Genomic DNA, 11,094 nt, shown 5'->3' with positions numbered 1-11,094 from the left:
GATATTGTCCTCACTGGTATGCATGCAGGGGCGGTGACAAGGAGTACCAAATTACATCCTATCCCCTATATAGTACACTACTTTTGACTAGGGCCCATAGGGAAAAGGGTGCACTACTTTAGACCAGGGGCCATAGGGAAAAGGGTGCACTACTTTAGACCAGGGCCCATAGGGAATAGGGGTGCACTACTTTAGTCCAGGGCCCATAGGGAATAGGGGTGCACTACTTTAGACCAGGGCCCATAGGGAATAGGGGTGCACTACTTTAGACCAGGGCCCATAGGGAATAGGGGTGCACTACTTTTGACTAGGGCCCATAGGGAATAGGGGTGCACTACTTTAGACCAGGGCCCATAGGGAATAGGGGTGCACTACTTTTGACTAGGGCCCATAGGGAATAGGGGTGCACTACTTTAGACCAGGGCCCATAGGGAATAGGGGTGCACTACTTTAGACCAGGGCCCATAGGGAATAGGGGTGCACTACTTTAGACCAGGGCCCATAGGGAATAGGGGTGCACTACTTTAGACTTTTACTTTTGACTAGGGCCCATAGGGAATAGGGGTGCACTACTTTAGACCAGGGCCCATAGGGAATAGGGGTGCACTACTTTAGACCAGGGCCCATAGGGAATAGGGTGCACTACTTTAGACCAGGGCCCATAGGGAATAGGGGTGCACTACTTTAGACCAGGGCCCATAGGGAATAGGGGTGCACTACTTTAGACCAGGGCCCATAGGGAATAGAGGTGCACTACTTTAGACCAGGGCCCATAGGGAATAGGGTGCACTACTTTAGACCAGGGCCCATAGGGAATAGGGTGCACTACTTTTGACTAGGGCCCATAGGGAATAGGGGTGCACTACTTTAGACCAGGGCCCATAGGGAATAGGGGTGCACTACTTTTGACCAGGGCCCATAGGGAATAGGGGTGCACTACTTTAGACCAGGGCCCATAGGGAATAGGGGTGCACTACTTTAGACCAGGGCCCATAGGGAATAGGGGTGCACTACTTTAGACCAGGGCCCATAGGGAATAGGGGTGCACTACTTTAGACCAGGGCCCATAGGGAATAGGGGTGCACTACTTTTGACTAGGGCCCATAGGGAATAGGGGTGCACTACTTTAGACCAGGGCCCATAGGGAATAGGGGTGCACTACTTTAGACCAGTGCCCATAGGGAATAGGGTGCACTACTTTAGACCAGGGCCCATAGGGAATAGGGTGCACTACTTTAGACCAGGGCCCATAGGGAATAGGGGTGCACTACTTTAGACCAGGGCCCATAGGGAATAGGGGTGCACTACTTTTGACTAGGGCCCATAGGGAATAGGGGTGCACTACTTTAGACCAGGGCCCATAGGGAATAGGGGTGCACTACTTTTGACTAGGGCCCATAGGGAATAGGGTGCACTACTTTAGACCAGGGCCCATAGGGAATAGGGGTGCACTACTTTAGACCAGGGCCATTAGGGAATAGGGTGCACTACTTTAGACCAGGGCCCATAGGGAATAGGGGTGCACTACTTTTGACTAGGGCCCATAGGGAATAGGGTGCACTACTTTAGACCAGGGCCCATAGGGAATAGGGGTGCACTACTTTTGACTAGGGCCCATAGGGAATAGGGGTGCACTACTTTAGACCAGGGCCCATAGGGAATAGGGGTGCACTACTTTAGACCAGGGCCCATAGGGAATAGGGGTGCACTACTTTTGACTAGGGCCCATAGGGAATAGGGGTGCACTACTTTAGACCAGGGCCCATAGGGAATAGGGGTGCACTACTTTTGACTAGGGCCCATAGGGAATAGGGTGCACTACTTTAGACCAGGGCCCATAGGGAATAGGGGTGCACTACTTTAGACCAGGGCCCATAGGGAATAGGGTGCACTACTTTAGACCAGGGCCCATAGGGAATAGGGGTGCACTACTTTTGACTAGGGCCCATAGGGAATAGGGTGCACTACTTTAGACCAGGGCCCATAGGGAATAGGGGTGCACTACTTTTGACTAGGGCCCATAGGGAATAGGGGTGCACTACTTTAGACCAGGGCCCATAGGGAATAGGGTGCACTACTTTAGACCAGGGCCCATAGGGAATAGGGGTGCACTACTTTTGACTAGGGCCCATAGGGAATAGGGGTGCACTACTTTTGACCAGGGCCCATAGGGAATAGGAGTGCACTACTTTAGACCAGGGCCCATAGGGAATAGGGTGCACTACTTTAGACTAGGGCCCATAGGGAATAGGGGTGCACTACTTTTGACTAGGGCCCATAGGGAATAGGGGTGCACTACTTTTGACTAGGGCCCATAGGGAATAGGGTGCACTACTTTAGACCAGGGCCCATAGGGAATAGGGGTGCACTACTTTAAACCAGGGCCCATAGGGAATAGGGGTGCACTACTTTAGACCAGGGCCCATAGGGAATAGGGGTGCACTACTTTAGACCAGGGCCCATAGGGAATAGGGTGCACTACTACTTTAGACCAGGGCCCATAGGGAATAGGGGTGCACTACTTTAGACCAGGGCCCATAGGGAATAGGGGTGCACTACTTTAGACCAGGACCCATAGGGAATAGGGGTGCACTACTTTAGACCAGGGCCCATAGGGAATAGGGGTGCACTACTTTAGACCAGGGCCCATAGGGAATAGGGGTGCACTACTTTAGACCAGGGCCCATAGGGAATAGGGGTGCACTACTTTAGACCAGGGCCCATAGGGAATAGGGGTGCACTACTTTAGACCAGGGCCCATAGGGAATAGGGTGCACTACTTTAGACCAGGGCCCATAGGGAATAGGGGTGCACTACTTTAGACCAGGGCCCATAGGGAATAGGGGTGCACTACTTTAGACCAGGGCCCATAGGGAATAGGGGTGCACTACTTTAGACCAGGGCCCATAGGGAATAGGGTGCACTACTTTAGACCAGGGCCCATAGGGAATAGGGGTGCACTACTTTAGACCAGGGCCCATAGGGAATAGGGGTGCACTACTTTAGACCAGGGCCCATAGGGAATAGGGTGCACTACTTTAGACCAGGGCCCATAGGGAATAGGGGTGCACTACTTTAGACCAGGGCCCATAGGGGGACATTTGGGACACATACAGTGTTCCCTCGCTGAATTCTGAAGCCAAACACATTGACCTGCTGATTGCTTCCTAAAGGAGACGTTGTGTAATTTACACAGCAGGGAAAACAACCAGAGACAGTCAGCTGCCAGAGGAAGGAGGGTGTGATGTGCGCCTCTCTCTCTCTTCCTATATGAGTGAGCATTCCATCCATCATGTTGTAGCATTAATCATTACATCATTACATGCCAACGGGGAGGCGGAGGGATGCATCCATCATTCAAGGGTGAATAGGTTCTCCTGGAGTCCTGTTGGCACGGTTACGGGCCTGGGAGGAGATGGTGACCGGTTCGTACCCGAACCCCCTCTGGGAGAGACTCCAATGGGCCTCAACTGGAGAAGGTGACCTGGCCCTACCTGAACCCCCTCTGGGAGAGGTTCCAATGGGCCTCGACTGGAGAAGGTGACCTGGCCCTACCTGAACCCCCTCTGGGAGAGGCTCAATGGGCCTCGACTGGAGAAGGTGACCTGGCCCTACCTGAACCCCCTCTGGGAGACGCTCAATGGGCCTCGACTGGAGAAGGTGACCTGGCCCTACCTGAACCCCCTCTGGGAGAGGCTCAATGGGCCTCGACTGGAGAAGGTGACCTGGCCCTACCTGAACCCCCTCTGGGAGAGGCTCAATGGGCCTCGACTGGAGAAGGTGACCTGGCCCTACCTGAACCCCCTCTGGGAGAGGCTCAATGGGCCTCGACTGGAGAAGGTGACCTGGCCCTACCTGAACCCCCTCTGGGAGAGGCTCCAATACTATGGCCAGGTTTTATATTCCGACTAAAAGAATACAAACCTCCCCAAGCTGTCTGTCTCTCACACCTGAGTACCTGACTGAAGGAGGCGAGTACCACACTGCATTAAAAAGACTCATAAATTGTTATAGACTCATAGATAGTTATAGACTCATAGATAGTTAGACTCATAGTTAGTTATAGACTCATAGTTATAGACTCATAGTTATAGACTCATAGTTAGTTATAGACTCATAGATAGTTATAGACTCATAGTTAGTTATAGACTCATAGTTAGTTATAGACTCATGGATAGTTATAGACTCATAGTTAGTTATAGACTCATAGATAGTTATAGACTCATAGTTAGTTATAGATTCATAGATAGTTATAGACTCATAGATAGTCATAGACTCATAGATAGTTATAGACTCATAGTTATAGACTCATAGTTACAGACTCATAGATGGTTATAGACTCACAGTTAGTTATAGACTCATAGTTAGTTATAGACTCATAGATAGTTATAGACTCATAGATAGTTATAGACTGATAGTTAGTTATAGACTCATAGATAGTTATAGACTCATAGATAGTTATAGACTCATAGTTAGTTATAGACTCATAGTTAGTTATAGACTCATAGATAGCTATAGACTCATAGTTAGTTATAGACTCATAGTTAGTTATAGACTCATAGTTACAGACTCATAGTTAGTTATAGACTCATAGTTAGTTATAGACTCATAGATAGTTATAGACTCATAGATAGTTATAGACTCATAGATAGTTATAGACTCATAATTAGTTATAGACTCATAGATAGCTATAGACTCATAGTTAGTTATAGACTCATAGTTACAGACTCATAGTTAGTTATAGACTCATAGTTAGTTATAGACTCATAGTTAGTTATAGACTCATAGTTAGTTATAGACTCATAGATAGTTATAGACTCATAGTTAGTTATAGACTCATAGATAGCTATAGACTCATAGTTAGTTATAGACTCATAGTTAGTTATAGACTCATAGATAGTTATAGACTCATAGATAGTTATAGACTCATAGTTAGTTATAGACTCATAGTTAGTTATAGACTCATAGTTACAGACTCATAGTTAGTTATAGACTCATAGTTAGTTATAGACTCATAGATAGTTATAGACTCATAGATAGTTATAGACTCATAGTTAGTTATAGACTCATAGTTAGTTATAGACTCATAGATAGTTATAGACTCATAGTTACAGACTCATAGTTAGTTATAGACTCATAGTTAGTTATAGACTCATAGTTAGTTATAGACTCATAGATAGTTATAGACTCATAGATAGTTATAGACTCATAGTTAGTTATAGACTCATAGTTAGTTATAGACTCATAGTTACAGACTCATAGTTAGTTATAGACTCATAGTTAGTTATAGACTCATAGTTAGTTATAGACTCATAGTTACAGACTCATAGTTAGTTATAGACTCATAGTTAGTTATAGACTCATAGTTAGTTATAGACTCATAGTTACAGACTCATAGTTAGTTATAGACTCATAGTTAGTTATAGACTCATAGATAGTTATAGACTCATAGATAGTTATAGACTCATAGATAGTTATAGACTCATAATTAGTTATAGACTCATAGATAGCTATAGACTCATAGTTAGTTATAGACTCATAGTTACAGACTCATAGTTAGTTATAGACTCATAGTTAGTTATAGACTCATAGATAGCTATAGACTCATAGTTAGTTATAGACTCATAGTTAGTTATAGACTCATAGTTACAGACTCATAGTTAGTTATAGACTCATAGTTAGTTATAGACTCACAGTTAGTTATAGACTCATAGATAGTTATAGACTCATGGATAGTTATAGACTCATAGTTAGTTATAGACTGATAGTTAGTTATAGACTGATAGTTAGTTATAGACTCATAGATAGTTATAGACTCATAGATAGTTATAGACTCATAGTTATAGACTCATAGATAGTTATAGACTCATGGATAGTTATAGACTCATGGATAGTTATAGACTCATAGTTAGTTATAGACTCATAGTTAGTTATAGACTCATGGATAGTTATAGACTCATAGTTAGTTATAGACTGATAGTTAGTTATAGACTGATAGTTAGTTATAGACTCATAGATAGCTATAGACTCATAGATAGTTATAGACTCATAGTTAGTTATAGACTCATAGTTAGTTATAGACTCATAGTTAGTTATAGACTCATAGTTAGTTATAGACTCATAGTTAGTTATAGACTCATAGTTACAGACTCATAGTTAGTTATAGACTCATAGTTAGTTATAGACTCATAGATAGTTATAGACTCATAGATAGTTATAGACTCATGGATAGTTATAGACTCATAGTTAGTTATAGACTCATAGATAGTTATAGACTCATAGATAGTTATAGACTCATAGATAGTTATAGACTCATGGATAGTTATAGACTCATAGATAGTTATAGACTCATGGATAGTTATAGACTCATAGTTAGTTATAGACTCATAGTTAGTTATAGACTGATAGTTAGTTATAGACTCATAGATAGTTATAGACTCATAGATAGTTATAGACTCATAGTTAGTTATAGACTCATAGTTAGTTATAGACTCATAGATAGCTATAGACTCATAGTTAGTTATAGACTCATAGTTAGTTATAGACTCATAGTTACAGACTCATAGTTAGTTATAGACTCATAGTTAGTTATAGACTCATAATTAGTTATAGACTCATAGATAGCTATAGACTCATAGTTAGTTATAGACTCATAGTTACAGACTCATAGTTAGTTATAGACTCATAGTTAGTTATAGACTCATAGTTAGTTATAGACTCATAGATAGTTATAGACTCATAGATAGTTATAGACTCATAGATAGTTATAGACTCATAATTAGTTTATAGACTCATAGATAGACTATAGACTCATAGTTAGTTATAGACTCATAGTTACAGACTCATAGTTAGTTATAGACTCATAGTTAGTTATAGACTCATAGTTAGTTATAGACTCATAGATAGTTATAGACTCATAGTTAGTTATAGACTCATGGATAGTTATAGACTCATAGTTAGTTATAGACTCATAGTTAGTTATAGACTCATAGATAGTTATAGACTCATAGATAGTTATAGACTCATAATTAGTTATAGACTCATAGTTAGTTATAGACTCTTAGATAGTTATAGACTCATATTGGGAGAGTGATGTTTGTTGTTTTGGCTGTATACTCTAGTACTTTATATATGAAATGACTATGAGATTAAAGTGCAGAATGTCAGCTTTAATTTGAGGATAGGTTAATCAATATCAGGTTTACTGTTTAGACATTACAGCACTTATTGTACAACCAGTGGTCCCTCCATTTTAGGGGACCAAATGTATTGGGACAAATTCATTAAAGCAGTCACGTGTGTAGTATTTGGTCCCATATTCATAGCACACAATGATTTACATCAAGCTTGAGACTCTACAAACTTGTTGGTTGTATTTGCTGTTTGTTTTGGTTGTGATTCAGATTATTTTGTGCCCAATAGAAATGAATGGTAAATGTATATATTGTGTAACACTTGTATTGTAAATTAGAATAGAAAACGTCTTCTGAACACTTCTACATGGACGTTACCATGATTACGGATAATCCTGGATTCATTGAGACACACAAATATCATACTCCCCGAAAAATGTTATCCTCAATGTTACTGTAATGGTGAGAGGTGAGCAGGTCTTGAACTGAACGTCCTGGGACTGCACTGTAGTGTGACTCGGTAATTGTATTTTATTTGTTTATAATTTGACCTTTATTTAACTAGGCAAGTCAGTTAAAGAACAAATTCTAGTTACAATGTTGGCCGACCACCGGCCAAACCCAGGCGACGCTGGGCCAATCGTGCGCCGCCCTATGGGACTCCCAATCACGGCCAGTTGTGATACAGCCTGGATTCAAACCAGGGTGTCTGTAGTAGACACGTCTAGCACTGAGATGCAGTGCCTTGACCGCTGCGCCACTCAGCATCCCCATCATCTGTGTCAAACTGTATGTGAGAGAGTGTCACACGCATCTTGTGCTTGTCTCCACACCCCTCCAGGTGTCACTCATTTTCCCCATTTATCCCCAGTGTATTTATACCTGTGTTCTCTGTTTGTCTGTTGCCAGTTCGCAGGGGCCATGCTAATCTTCTCCGTATCGATCCAATTTTAGTATATTACATTTACATTTAAGTCATTTAGCAGACGCTCTTATCCAGAGCGACTTACAAATATATGTGCTGCCAAAGCGAGCACACGTCTGTTGCCAGTTCATCTTGTCTCGTCAAGCCTACCAGTATGTTTATTACCGTACTCGTGTTTTCTCCGGTCCATGTTTTCTAGTTTTTTTAGCATTCTGCCTGCCCTGACCCTGAGCCAGTCTGCCATTCTGTACCTTACTGACCTCTGCCTGCCCTGACCCTGAGCCTGCCTGCCGTTCTGTACCTTACTGACTCTACCCTGGATTACTGACCTCTGCCTGCCCTGACCCTGAGCCAGCCTGCCGTTCTGTACCTTTCTGACTCTACCCTGGATTACTGAACTCTGCCTGTCCTTGACCTGTCGTCGTTTGTCGGCCCCCTGTGTTGTCAATAAACATCTGTGGTTGGAACTGTCTGCATCTGGGTCTTATCCTGAATGGTGATAGAGAGGCTCTGCAGTATGTGGAGGCCCTGATGTTTTCCCTGGCTGTGTCACACGGAGCTGTATAATTTATCAGTTTTAATTGTTCCAAGCTGCTCGCTTTTCATTTGGCCCAGCATCTATTTGGGCAGCTGCATATTCACCAGAGCATGCTAGGTTCATCTACCCTGCTCAAACTTATAGAGGCTGTTTTCTCCCCGTTCAACCCTGTTTCACCCAGTTTCTCCCCCCCACCCCACAGAGAATGGGGGAGGAGAGGAAGGGGAGAGAGAGGAGAGGGGAGGAGATGGAGATGGAGGGGGGGGGGAGTGGGAGAGTGGGAGGAGGGAGAACAGGTGGGGGAGAGAGAGGAAAGTGAGGAGAGGGGAGTGGGGGGGGTGAGAAGGAGGAGGGAAGAGAGGAGAGGGAGAGAGAGGAGAAGAGGGGGAGGAGATGGAGGGGAGAGAGAGGAGAAGAGAGAGCAGGAGATTGAGATGGAGGAGGGAGGGAGAGGGGGAGGAGGGGAGAGAGAGGTGGGGGAGAGGAGGAGGAGAGGGGAGGAGATGGAGGGGGGAGAAGAGAGGAGAGAGAGAGAGGGCAGGAGATGGAGCTGGAGGAGGGAGAGTGGGAGGAGGGAGAAGAGGTGGGGGAAAGAGGGAGAGAGAGGAGAGGGGAGTGGGGGGGTGAGCGGGAAGAGGGAGAGGGGAGAGAGAGGAGAGGGGATTGGGGGTGAGCGGGAGGAGGGAAAAGAGAAGAGAGAGGAGAGAGAGGAGAGGGGATTGGGGGGGGGTGAGCGGGAGGAGGGAGAAGAGAAGAGGGGGAGAGAGAGAGAGATTAGCAGAGACAGCATGGGGTTAGTGAACGAAGGAGTCAACAACTCTGCTGAGCGTACAACCAGAGAAAATGAACTGTTGGAAGGCATTTCAGGCCATTCTACATTAACAGAGGTTATAATTAGTGTCTACTCAGCTGCAGTGTAGTATGCATACTGTATAGAGACCACAGCCAAGACAGCCTCCGAGGCCTCTTCAAGAGATCTCTTCTTAAACTGACTATCGGTCTTGCTGTTCGTTCTCCAATAGCCAGAGGAAGCATCCAACATCTCCATCCCAAGTAGAACCCTGTTACCTTTACAGTGCACTTCTTTTCACCAAGGCCCATAGGATTCTGATCAAAAGTAGTGCACTATATAGGGAATAGGGTGCCATGTGGGACACAGACTATATGTGTACAGTGGCCGTTTCAAGAGATCTCATCCTGAAGGAGCTTATGGTCGTATTGTGTGTTCTCCAACAGCCAGATAGAGATAGAGCCAGAAGACACATCCAGCAACCCCCACACAACACACAACCTCTGGTTAAAGTCTCTCTCTCTGCCACAACACACAACCTCTGGTTAAAGTCTCTCTCTCTGCCACAACACACAACCTCTGGTTAAAGTCTCTCTCTCTTACACAACACACAACCTCTGGTTAAAGTCTCTCTCTCTGCCACAACACACAACCTCTGGTTAAAGTCTCTCTCTCTTACACAACACACAACCTCTGGTTAAAGTCTCTCTCTAATCCACAACACACAACCTCTGGTTAAAGTCTCTCTCTTACACAACACACAACCTCTGGTTAAAGTCTCTCTCTCTGCCACAACACACAACCTCTGGTTAAAGTCTCTCTCTCTTACACAACACACAACCTCTGGTTAAAGTCTCTCTCTCTTACACAACACACAACCTCTGGTTAAAGTCTCTATCTCTCTTCCACAACCTCTGGTTAAAGTCTCTCTCTCTGCCACAACACACAACCTCTGGTTAAAGTCTCTATCTCTCTTCCACAACCTCTGGTTAAAGTCTCTCTCTCTGCCACAACACACAACCTCTGGTTAAAGTATCTCTCTCTTCCACAACACACAACCTCTGGCTAAAGTCTCTCTCTCTTCCACAACACACAACCTCTGGTTAAAGTCTCTCTCTCTTCCACAACACACAACCTCTGGTTAAAGTCTCTCTCTCTTCCACAACACACAACCTCTGGTTAAAGTCTCTCTCTCTGCCACAACACACAACCTCTGGTTAAAGTCTCTCTCTCTTCCACAACACACAACCTCTGGTTAAAGTCTCTCTCTCTGCCACAACACACAACCTCTGGTTAAAGTCTCTCTCTCTTCCACAACACACAACCTCTGGATGAAGTATCTCTCTTCCACAATGCACAACCTCTGGTTAAAGTCTCTCTCTCTTCCACAACACACAACCTCTGGATGAAGTCTCTCTCTGCCACAACACACAACCTCTGGTTAAAGTCTCTCTCTCTTCCACAACACACAACCTCTGGATGAAGTCTCTCTCTCTTCCACAACACACAACCTCTGGATGAAGTCTCTCTCTTCCACAACACACAACCTCTGGATGAAGTGAGCCAATATCTGGAGCTGTGGCTGCAGCCAACAAGGTGCTTGTACAAGGAACCTTAGAGACAAGACAATACACCTCTAGAAGGAACCATAGAGACAATAAGCCTCTAGTCGGAACCATAGAGACAATACACCTCTAGAAGGAACCAT

General features: G+C 44.4%; 1 pseudogene; it reads right to left on the bottom strand.

The window, feature by feature from the left end:
* Nucleotides 1-8,007: 8,007 nt before the first annotated feature.
* Nucleotides 8,008-8,106, bottom strand: LOC127924644 (uncharacterized; annotated as a pseudogene).
* Nucleotides 8,107-11,094: the final 2,988 nt, after the last annotated feature.

Source organism: Oncorhynchus keta, unplaced genomic scaffold (genome assembly GCF_023373465.1).
Source record: "Oncorhynchus keta strain PuntledgeMale-10-30-2019 unplaced genomic scaffold, Oket_V2 Un_contig_4383_pilon_pilon, whole genome shotgun sequence".
NCBI lineage: Eukaryota > Metazoa > Chordata > Actinopteri > Salmoniformes > Salmonidae > Oncorhynchus > Oncorhynchus keta.
Note: the sequence above shows the minus strand (reverse complement) of the source record. Positions and strands in the feature narration are given on the sequence as shown.